Source organism: Trachypithecus francoisi, unplaced genomic scaffold (genome assembly GCF_009764315.1).
Source record: "Trachypithecus francoisi isolate TF-2019V2 unplaced genomic scaffold, Tfra_2.0 Lachesis_group0, whole genome shotgun sequence".
Lineage (NCBI taxonomy): Eukaryota > Metazoa > Chordata > Mammalia > Primates > Cercopithecidae > Trachypithecus > Trachypithecus francoisi.
This window is the reverse complement of record NW_022681453.1, coordinates 186,999,246-187,011,690: the sequence shown is the minus strand read 5'-3', so window position 1 is coordinate 187,011,690 and position 12,445 is coordinate 186,999,246. Positions and strand designations below refer to the sequence as shown.

At 38.0% G+C, this 12,445-nt stretch overlaps 1 protein-coding gene across 8 annotated transcripts in view; it reads right to left on the bottom strand.

The window, feature by feature from the left end:
• LPP (LIM domain containing preferred translocation partner in lipoma) overlaps positions 1-12,445 on the bottom strand; it is a 731,638-nt gene that overhangs the window by 546,385 nt on the left and 172,808 nt on the right. The window lies entirely within an intron of this gene.

Genomic DNA, 12,445 nt, shown 5'->3' with positions numbered 1-12,445 from the left:
AAAGGAGAAAAAAATAATAACTAAGACAGAGTACCAGACTGCATCAGAGAAGTAACAGAAACCCTGGAGAACAAGAAACTCAGAATAACCACATAGAGAATAGAAACAAAACACCTGGTCTTTACCACCCATCACCCACTTGGGATCAGCTGGGAACAGGGAGGAACTTCTCTCTGGGGTAGAGTGGTAAGCAAGAGGATCCCAGCAAGCCCCATCCACACCTTGAACAACTACAGACCTCACCCATGAAGTCTCATGTAGTCCTCACAGGAGCTAAGTCCCAGCTGAGGGACCTGCCCGAAGTTCACACAGCCGTGCTCCCCCAGGAAAAAGAGCAACCAATGTGCCCTGCCGTCTGTGGCCTGTGCAGCTACTACACCATGCCATCTTGGAACTGGAACTTTGGCTGGAGTGTGTCTTGCTCTGGGACTGCATAGCTATGACACTCCTTCATCACTGAGGCTAAGTCACTGTTGAACCAACCCCAACCCAGTGGCCCAACATCCCCAAGCTGAGCTGCCAGCAACTGTCCCGCTCTTCCCCATGGGCCCATGTGAAGGTAGAGTCACTTCATCTACCTTTCACCCTGCCCCTCAGGCCAGTGCTGAAGCAGTACCCTGCCTCCTGGGAAAACAGTACCTTGGCCACTCAGAGCAGTCACACACCCCAGTACTTAATCTGAAGTAGCACCCTTCATCCCAGGGAAATGATACCGTACCTGGGCTGCCTAGAAAAGTCATGTCCCCCAGGCCTGAGCTGAAGTGGCACATTGCCCCCTGGTGAATTGGTGCCATCACTCAGCTGAGCAGCTGTACATCCCAAGGCTGAGCTGATGTGATCACCCACATCCTAAGAAAACAGAGTAGTGGCTGGGCTGATCTGAGACACTCCACCCTCCAGGGCAAACAACTCTAATACGCTATTTTCCTGGAGCTGATCTACCTGCTTAGAGTCAGAGCTGCTAAGACACCCCTCTCCCTGTGGAGTACAGCCATCACTATGCTGTACCCTGCCCCCACTCAGGGCACAAGTAACAGCTGTATGTTGCCATTCTAGGTACTGTTGCTGCATATGGTCTTACAGAGTCTAAGGTACCGCCGAGTCCCAACATCCAAGGGTCAAGAATCACTACTACATGGTGCCTCATCCCCTGGGATTCAAGTTGCCACTGAGCCCCTACTGGTTCATGTTACAAAATTAGAGCACATCCTGCTCTCTGGGTCCAAACTTCCCTGCACTCCTTCTTTCCTGGAGTTGAGCCACTCACAGCTGGGACTGAGCTTGTAGAGTAGTGTCTCAGAGTCACAAATCCTGGCTCTGTGGGAAGCCTACATCCAACCCTAGCACAGACAGCGAACCTGTAACCCAAGACCCAGGTGTCACAATAGGTTGGCAAGATCCTGGGCATAAGACCCTGGTCCCACAACCACTTCAAGCACCTGCACCTAGAACTCAGCACCACTGCACGTGCTTGTTGGTCATGTCATATCTGACATGAAGAGCAGTTCCCTTGGCTAAATCTCCCCATTATGAAGAAAAAAAAGAATTGGAGAATCTCAAAAGCCCTTGACACTGAGGACATTAATAATCTATGCCACCACCATCACTGCCACAAATTTCTACAACTTAAGCTACTGAGGAGCCCACAGTTATTGCTGACATTGAACACAGCTTTAGAAGCTGCATGAAGACCATATCACTGCATCTATTCAGAAACAAAGTCATCACACCCCTCCCAACTGTAAAACCAACGCTAATTGCAAGCGAAAGTATTTTTTTATGAAAACCACTCTAGAAAGTTTGTACAGAGAGGTAATTTTTCCACCGGATGCACAGACATCAACTCACGGACACAAGAAACATGAAAAAGCAATAAAATATGACACCACCAAAGGAATGTAGCTCTTTAGTTTCAGATTCCAATAAAAACAACCAATAAAATGCCAGAAAAGGAATTCAAAATAATGATCTTAAGGAAACTCAATGAGATACAAGAAAATACAGATAGACAATTTCACTAAATCAGGAAAACAATTCAAAATATGAAGAAGAAATTCAACAAAGATAGAAATAATAAAAAAGAATAAATCTCAAAGATAAAGAATTTCATGAATGCATTCTTACCCTGATAACAAAACCAGACAAGGACAAACATGTAAAAAGAAAATTATAGGCCAGGAACTCTGATGAACATAGGTGCAAAAATCCTCAACAAAATACTAGCAAACTGAATCCAGCAATACATTTAAAGGAGCATTTACCATGATCAAGTGGGATTTATCCTAGGGATACAAGGATAGTTCAACATAGGTAAATCAATAAATGTGACATATTACCTCAACAAAACAAAGTACAAAAACCATGATCATCTCATTAGATGCAGAAAAAGCATTTCATAAAGTTCAATATTCCTTCATGATGCAATATCTCAAGTCAGGTATAAAAGAAACATACCTTACTTCAGCATAATAAACACTTCACATGATAAACCCACAGTCATCAACATACTGAACACATTCAAATTGAAAGGTTTCTTTTAAGCTCTGGAACAAGACAAGGTGCTAACTTTTACCACTTTTATTCAAGATAGTTCTTGAACAGGCATATTCACCAATGGGACAGAACAGAGAACCCAAAAATAAATCCACATATTTACAGCCAACTGATTTCAACAAAGGAAACAAGAACAATCTCTTTAATAAATGGGGCTGGGAAAACTGGACATCCATATACAGAAAATGGAGCCACCATGAGATATCATCTAACCCAAGTTAGAATAGCTATTATCAGAGACAAAAATAATAATAATAAACTCTGGCAAAAATGCAAAGAAAAGAGAACTCATACACTGTTGGTGGGAATGTAAGTTAGTACAGTCATTGTAGAAGTTCTTCAAAACACTAAAATTAGAAATATCAGCCGGGCATGGTGGCTCACACCTGTAATCCCAGCACTTTGGGAGGCCAAGGTGGGTGGATCACGAGGTCAAGAGAAGGAGACCATCCTGGCCAATATGATGAAACCCTGTCTCTACTAAAAATACAAAAATTAGCTGGGCATGGTGGTGTGCATCTGTAATCCCAGCTACTCAGGAGGCTGAGGTAGGAGAATCGCTTGAACCCAGGAGGCGGAGGTTGCAGTGAGCCAAGATCATGCCACTGCACTCCAGCCTGGTGACACAGTGAAACTCCGTCTCAAAAAAAAAAAAAAAAAGAAAGAAAGAAAGAAAAAAAGAAATATCATAAGATCCAGCAATGCCACAACTGGGCATATATCCAAATGAAAAAAATAAATAAATATTTCAAAAAGATATCTGCATTCCCATGTTTATTGCAGCACTAATTATAACAGCCAAGATAAGGATCCATCAACAGATAAACAGGCAAAGAAAATGTGTTATATATTTACAATGTAATACTATTCAGCCATAAAAAAATGAATGAAATCTCATCATTCACAGTAACATGGATAAGCTTGGAGGACATTATGTTAAGTGAAACAAGCCAGGAACAGAAAGTTATATGTAACATGTCCTTTCTCATATGTGGAAGCTAAAAGAAATTGATCGCATAGAGAGTAAAATACTGATCACCAGAAGTGGAGAAAAGTAGCAGGAGGGGAAGGATAGTCAAAGGTTGGTAAATGGATACAAAAGTACAAAGAAGGAGTCAGTTCTAGTGTTCTACAGCACTACAGAATGACTATAATTACCAACAATTTATTGTATATTTTCAGGTAGCTAGAAGAGGTGGCTTTTGAATGTTCCAAACACAAAGAAATAATAAGTGTTTGAGGCAATGAATAAGCTAAATACCTTCATTTGATCATTACACATTATATACATATATCAAAATATCACACTGTACCCCATAAATATGTATAATTATGTGTTAATTTAAAATAATAATAAAAGCAAAAAAGGCAAGTGCTTTTTAAAAAATCATTCAACAAATGCTCATTGAGCATATAGTGCTTGCAAGCAGGCACTTTAGGGTAGAGAGGAAAAAAATGTGAAGCTATCTCAGAAAGTCTGGGGCAATAGGTAAGAATTAATTACGCAGAACTCACTGTAACAGAAGTAGCCAATCTGGTCACTCAAAAGCTTAGTTTAATATTTATAATTGTTACCATCCGTATGCATTGTCCTTTCACGGAGATAAATGGTTTTATTCTTCACTGCAGCTCAGTGAGGCAAAATTGATACCGTTACTAGTATATTCTCATTTGACAAGCGACAAAGCTAAGGCACAGAGTAGTAAAGGAACTCATTCCTGGACATCTAGTTATGGGCAGACCGGACTTGTGATATAAATAAGATCAGACAACACATAGAGAAGAAATTCTTTTCAAATTCTCCAAATATAATTACTCAGTGCCAATTGTGGTGCTAATATCTATCAGATCAGATACAGCGCTTAAGATATTCATTTAAGGAAACCTACAAGCACTAAGCTTTTCTACAAGTAAAGGAAATGATGAATAGAGAAATATTTTGCAATATGTTCGACTATCATGAGATTATTGTTATTCTTACTTGGAAAAATAGAAAAGTTAATGTAATAATGACATCCCAAAAGTCAGTCTATAAAGTCACCACACCTATCTTTATGTTATTCAGTTGATTCTGAGGCTTCCTTATTGAAAAGAAGAAGGAAAAACATGGCATGCATGCAACTGGGGTGGGAGGGTGGGGGTGAAGTGGGTGGGAAGCCAAAGATAACACATGGACCCTGGAGGTTGATTCTCACAAAATGGCCTTATAATCAAACATAACTAAGTCCTAATATGGGTCTTACCTTTCTAGTAGAGTCTGAGGCCCTACTCAACATTTAGTGTCTCCTCGATAAGAAGCTTCTTGTTGCAAAAAGGTTTGATGAAGCAGCCTTTCCTAAAACTACCATAATGCCTAGTTTTATATCTAGATCACTAAAATTACCATATTGTTTTATCACTTTTAGTGGATCATGCATCTTGAATAGAGGCCTTTTGTCTAACACAGCTTCTTGAATCCTAACCCCAAGTCTATCTAGCATCTAGTCTTTAGTATGTGCTCAAAAGAACATTCAATGAGTGAATGAATGAGTAAATGAACAAAATGTTCTATGCAACTACTATAACACACACCTAGTTTAATGCATGTCATGTAAGATGGGATTAGTAAATGTGAAATTGAAATTAATTGAACATTTAATTCTTTAAAATGTATTGTACAACTAAATGATTTTAAAGTTATTGAGTGATTAAGTGAAGCATTTAGCGAGGAGTTGAGTGACGTGCAATGAGCCAGTCATCATTAACCCATTGGCAGGTTGAAGACATAATTTTCACAGGAAGATTAACAGAGGCTGAACACATGAGTAGAAATGTAGGCAGCAGCTGAGAAAATTCACATAGAAGAAAACATAGCTGTCAAGAAAATCATGTTAAATTCTAGATATAAAATTTTAAAAGGAAATAAATCTAAATATGATGGTAACTTTTATAAAAGTATACACATTATAAAATTTCAAGAGAGAAGGAAAGGATGAGGGAAGAATTCTTGAAATAATTTTTAAAACCAAGTGCACGTGTGTGAAAAAGAAAAGGAGTTGTTGGATAGATAAAAGACAAAATAATCGATCAAGCTAAAAATAATATACTTAGTAACTAAGCTAAGCATTTTTATATATTTAATCTTTAAAAATAGTCTTGGAATTTAGTATTATATTCATTTTGCATCTTGGGAAATCGAGGTTTAGAAAGATTAAGTAACCTAATCAAGTTCACACATCTAATAGGCACCGGAATTCATATCTCAGCTTTTGGACCCACACACATATCATTTACTTATACTGCTCCTAGTACCATTAGAGAAATAATGTGGCGTTGAGGGAGTCGCTTAGAGTTGGATGTCAGGACCAAAATCTAGAAAGTGATGTAGAAATGGGAAAAGCACGAAGAGGATGCGCATCCAAAGCCTTCTATGGGATGTAGGTAGCAAGAGAAGGTCTGAAGGAGGAAAGGAAGCAGGGGAATCAAAGCTATCTTTGAGTATCTGGGGACATGTCGTGTGTAAGCAATATTATACTTTTTCAAATTATGCAATGCTAGAAATATGGGGATTAAAACAATGGGAAATCCAGTTTTAGTGTAATACAAGGAAGAACATTAAACATGAAGCTGTCCAGCAGTAGAACAAATTGCCTTGCAAAGAGCTGCAAAAGTTCAAGTGGAGGCTACATAGCCATCTGTCAGAGAAGACACGTGATGTCCTGGCAGTGGCAGGGAGTCTGCATTAAAAGATGGACACTGCAATGCTAGGTTTTAGAGATTTAGCAGCCCAGTAGTGGGAGATACACAAAAGCTCCGATCGCCAGATAAAAATGCGAAGAACGCTCTCTAAAGAAGAGACCCTTGAGCAAAATCTATTCAACACATCCATGGGGCTCCTATGATACACCAAGCACGAGACAGCACCATCCTCAAGAAGCTGAAACAAGGAGACAGAAAACAGACATTTTGAAGAGGTCAATTAGCTATCACTAGGCAAATTGTGAGCCTAATATAAATGTCTAGAAAAAAACATATATAGAAGTCTAAGGAAGAAAGGATAAGAAGACTAAATGGTTTTCTGGTGAAAGTAAGGGCAAAACACATCAGTTTTGTGGGGAAAAAAAAATTAAAAAGAGTAAGTCACCAAGGCCTAGGATTCTTATTTATTTATTTATTTACTTACTTATTTACTTACTTACTTACTTACTTATTCTGAGACAGTATCTCCCTCTGTTGCCCAGGCTGTAATGCAATAGCACGATCTCAGCTCACTGCAATCTCTGCCTCTCGAGCTCAGGCAATATTCCCACCTCAGCCTCCTGAGTAGCTGGGACTACAGGCATGGGCCACCATGCCCAGCTAATTTTTGTAGAGACAAGGTTTTACCATGTTGCTTATGGTAAATAAGCATGGATTATAAGCATGAGGCACCATGCCTGGCCAGGCCTAGGATTGAGGAAGAGCTCATTCACAAGAGCAACCTGAGGTCTAATCAAATCATACTTTGGGGTAAGAAAGACAGACATGAAAGCAGAATCAGGGAAAAAAAGCTAATAAAGTTTGACTCAAAAAGCTCATAGATGGGGGAAGGCAACTGAATGGTGGATGAGAACCAGGAAGAAACAAGATCTTGCAAAAGAACATCCAACTAATTTGAAAATGAGAGCACAATACATTTGAAAGTTTGCAAGCCTCCTTCCACAGCTTATCAGATTGTCTCATATATGTTCACACACAGCATTGTCCGCAAACATTAGCTCCCCAAAAAGCTACTCTATAACATAAGAGAGATATTAAAAAGAACATGTAGTATCTAAGTCCACTTCTATTGACCTTCTCAGCATTCTTCAATACAGTCTCATAGACTGACTACTGTTTAGTGAAGAAAACAAATCACATAAAATATCAACATAACCAAAAGCAAAGTTAAGAGCCAGTTTTATTGGGCAAACCTCTTTCCTGAAGGAAACAGGAGGAGACAGGGAGAAAGAAAGAGAAGATGGGGAGGGAGAGCAAGAAACTTTAACAGAGAACAATCGGAGGGCCAAGGGCGCAGTTTATCCAGTAATAGGAGTTATAGTGATATAAAGGTTGCACAATTTTATTTTCTGTGACTTTTAACTACTTTAATTTAGGCAAAGAATGGCATGGGTCCTTCAACTAAAACTCACTGATTCTTCCTTCCCCACAAAGCTAGAATTCTATCTTATTCAGAAAATGAACAGTCAACTGCCCCTTTAACTTCCCTCCCCCTATGTCTTGGCAAATACAACATACGTTTTGTTTAAAAAGGCATGAGTGGTTACCATTGAAAAGCAGAAGAGATAGTAGTGGTGAGTGGAGAGTAGGGAAAACATGCAAAAGGTTTAACTTTTTTTTTTTAATGGAATTATTCCCAAAAAGTTCAATAATTATACAGGTTTTGTATCCCTAACCCAAAATCTGAAATTCTAAATGCTCCAAAATCCAAAAGTTTTTAAGCACAGACAGGACGCTGAAAGCTCACTGGAGCATTTTGGGTTTTGCATTTTTTTATTACGAATGTTAATCAGTAAGTTTAATGAAAATATTCCAAAACCAGGAAAAATCTGATATCTGAAACACTTTTGATCCCAAGCATTTCAGATAAGAGATACACAAACTATACATATTTGTCATCACCATCTCTGACAAAGAAGTTTGGAATTCCTTGAGTTACCTTGAAATTCCTGAAACTGGAGCAGGAAATCAAAAGAAAAGAAAGAAGAGTTAAGTAACAACTAGGTTCTTGTCCCAGCTCTGCCACTAACTTGTGCTGCCATCTTAGGCACATCTTCCCACCACTCTCTTCTCCTGTAAAATGAAGGGACTGGACTCAATCAGTGGCTGTTAATGTGTGACCCACACATGTGTAGGAGTCCCCTAGACCTTTCAAGACTCTACAAGTTCAAAATTATTTTCATAATCATACTAAGAAGCTGTTTTCACTGTGTTGAAATTTACACTAATGGTACAAACATAGCAGTGGGTAAAAAAAAAATGGTTGGAGTCTTAAAGTGAATCCAGGCAGTGATTTCACTGCAAGACACATACACTAAGCAGGATAGGGAGCCAGTTTCACTTAGGACTCTCTTTAATGCATTGAAAAGTATCAATCTTATTAAATCTCAGTCCTTGAGTACTGTCTGACTAGTTTTTACTAAAGAAACCAGATCACACAAAATGTTAGCATAATCAAAAAGTAGACATAATTTTAATATTCTTGAGTACACACGTTTTTTACATTCTGTGTGACCTTTGGGAAGTACCCATGAAACACCTGCTGAAGACCAAACTACGATGATGGTCTCTAAGAAATGCACTTTGGGGAACTGCTTAAATTGGCAGCTACTAACTCATCACTTTTTTCATGGAACATCATTTTTTATTTGAAACAATGACTGACAAACTATGGTTCTTTAAATATGGGTTTTGCCAGAGATTTTCTCAAAAATAAAGCAAGAGAGCTTACCATTTCAAGGAAAACAAGTAACAGTATTTGTAGCCAAAAATAAAATTCATGTTTTCAAGTGAAAATCAGAATTGTGAAAACCTTACATCTACTACTGTGCACTTGACACCTTTCTAATATTTCAAATACTTTTTTGATGAAGGAGCAGTGATATTAATGAAGATGACTTTTTATATCATAGAATGAAATGTATCAGTGTTTGCAAGAACTGAATAAGTAAGTGAATGACCAGTGACTTTCTAAATGACCAATGCGTGATTTTACAAAATCATAGGAGGAGACTCAATCAAAGTGGGAAAATTCGACCAATGGATTTTAATACAGTAGGGTATAAAAAGTTCATCAATATGATTTCACATTCCACACTGAAACTAACCTATAAGAAACAACTAACTTTAGGTAATGTCAAAACTGTCAAGTTTTTGGTATGGTATCACAGAAGAAAATCCATAATCACTTTTTATCCTTCCTTTTTCAACGACATAGCTGTGAGAGGCTGAATTTTCTTCATAAACATCAATCAAAACAAAATTTCACAACGAATTAAATGCAGAATCCAGCTCCCACTTTTGTCACTATTTTTTCACAATATATTTATTTTTATATAAATATTTTTAATTAAAATTCTAGTTTCATTTCTCACTTTTTTGAATATGGTAAATATCATTATATATGATGCACACAAACAAAAACTCATTTTGAAGAGCATAAAGGAGTTCAGAGATAAAACCACTGAATTATACAAGACTTATGCTCCCTCTCCCCCTAGCACTAATCTCCTTTGGCTCTAAACCATTAGGAAAGATAAAGAGTAGCTCATCTCTACTTTTAGATGCTGCTACCTGTCTATCTTTATATAACTGCTACTTCCAAGAGCCTCTGGAAACACTGAAACATCTGTATGACGTCACCATACAAGAGGCCACTGGTCGGTAAAAAAGAATACTCACTGTGTGCCTTCCATGGAACAGGCAGTGGTTATTAGGGCACCTGGATCAGAATTCAGATTCCACTACTACTCAAATTATATGCTTCCTCAAAAGGCAGTATCTCCCTAAACCTGTTCCTTTAACGTGAAATAAGAATACAATGGGAACTACCTCATACGATTATTGTGTAGATCCAATATAACGATCCCTTAAGGAGCTTACTATACACAGTGCCTAGCATATAGTAAACACTCCATAAATCCTACAAACTGTTATTACAACTGAGATGTCTCTTACCAAAAAAACACTGCTGGCAATGTTCATGAAAGAGATGATGGTAGTCTAACCATATATTATTAGAGGCTCATAATCTATCCCAGTTGCAGACTCATTCAGTGAGATAAAAATAGTGAAAGTATCCAGGAGTACTGGCTTTTCTCACCTCAAGAGCAGAAGAATCAGTCTTTGGCCAGGAATGAAATCAGCGTTGTAATCAAGACACCAGCCACTACATAAATTCCTAAACTTTATGTAGTCAAATGAGTTTATACCCAACACCATTCTCAGAACTATGTTGACAGGACAGAGGATGATAAGAAAGTAAGAACTTAACCTACGTTCTTGAATAAAGAGAAGAGTTTCATTTTTCCTGTGTTTGGGCAAAAGTCATGTTCATTGTGTCTCTTTACTTCATTTAAAATCCGGAAGAATTGAAGTTGAGGAAAAATAAGAATGCTTATCAAACAGAGGTCAGACCCAATGAAAAAAGAATGCCCTCATAATACTAAGAATAGAATACAAGCAGGAAAGAGGGGAGGAGCTCCATGATATATTATTTTAAATTAGAAATATAATTCTGAAGAACAGACATGCACATACTTACACTGTCTTTATAAATATATAAAGAAGCTGATCATTAAACTAGTTATATTAGTGAGGCCCAGTTTCACTTTCAATAGAAAAAGTATCATGTCACTTTTATTTCACTTTATTTCATCAACTTTAAATACCACCACTTTAACTATCAATACCTGGTAAGACTCGTAACTGTGGATTTAACAGAATAATGTAAGTTATACTTCCAGAATAATGTATAGAAATGATCATGCCCCCTTAACAGCACTTGGATCTTCAATCAGGAAATTCAATTTTAGCTGCAAAACTATGTTTTGGCAAAAGTGCAATTGAACTCAGTGTACTTGTCACATTTCTAAATATACTCCGGTCACCATGACAACAAGAGAGACTGATGGATTGCTTAAAAGAGTACGGTATATTTAATTGTCAGCATTTTAAACTGACTCAGAAAAATGCTGTGTGATAGGTCTACTCACCATGGTTACTGCTGGCTGAGTCCATAATAATAAAAGGTTCACATACGCACATCACCAGCGTGCGCACAAAGAACGTAAAAGTCGGAAGACCTGGTATTTCCAACCACCTCAAACGCCAAACTTAAAGCTTTAGAAAGACTCGTTATCATCAAGGTGCCCCTCAAGAACCTCTCTCCCCATATAGTCAGATGAATCCCAGGTTCTGTGTCTGCACACAGAAGGAAGAGCTAATCCTAAATCAGATTCCAACAACTGCTTCCTTCTCAGATTAAAGATAAGAAAAAGTCGAGGGTATTTTCTCCTGGGATATATCTGGGAAAAAGAATGACAGAGACTCTTTGTTCTTTCTTTGCATGTAGATCTATTCCCAAATGATAATCTTCTAAGATTCATTCATTTCCTGAATAAACATTTCCTGCTCAAAAATCCCTATGCCAGAGAATCTTCTACAGGTGGAGATATAAATGCAACAAACATGGACCCTGCTCTCAAGAAGCTGATATCCTAAAACAAGAGGAAGACAAAAAATATAAATATATAATCAGTTAAACAGAATGAAATACTCCAAATAAAATGATCTATTAAATTATGTAATTTACTATACACTGTGCCTAGCCTATAGCAAACGCTCACCAAATCTTCACCATTATTATTATTACTAAAATATTTCTCACCAAAACAGTTGCAATGTACATAAAGAAAACAAAAGCATGGTAATCATTCTTTTAGAGAACCATACATGCTGTGTAGACTATCAAGCAAGACAATGAGAGAAAAGTGATGGGGAGGGGGGATGTGTGCTACTTTAACTAAAGAATAGGGAAGATCTAGGTGAGGCTATAACATTTGAGCTAAGCCTCAAAAGATACTTCCAAGCCAGTTTTGCACAGAATCAGAGAAAGATCAAGTGAAAAAAGCTTGGCTTAAACAGAGGAATAAAGGAAGGTCAGTATGTCTACAGATTACTGTGTAAAGTGACGAGTGGTATGAAAAAAGCAGAGAGGCCGGGGCAGTGGCTCACGCCTGTAATTTCAGCACTTTGAGAAGCTGAGGCGGGCGGATCACCTGAGGTCAGGAGTTCGACACCAGCCTAGCCAACATGGTGAAAACCTATCTCTACTAAAAATACAAAAATTAGCCAAGAATGGTGGCAGATGCCT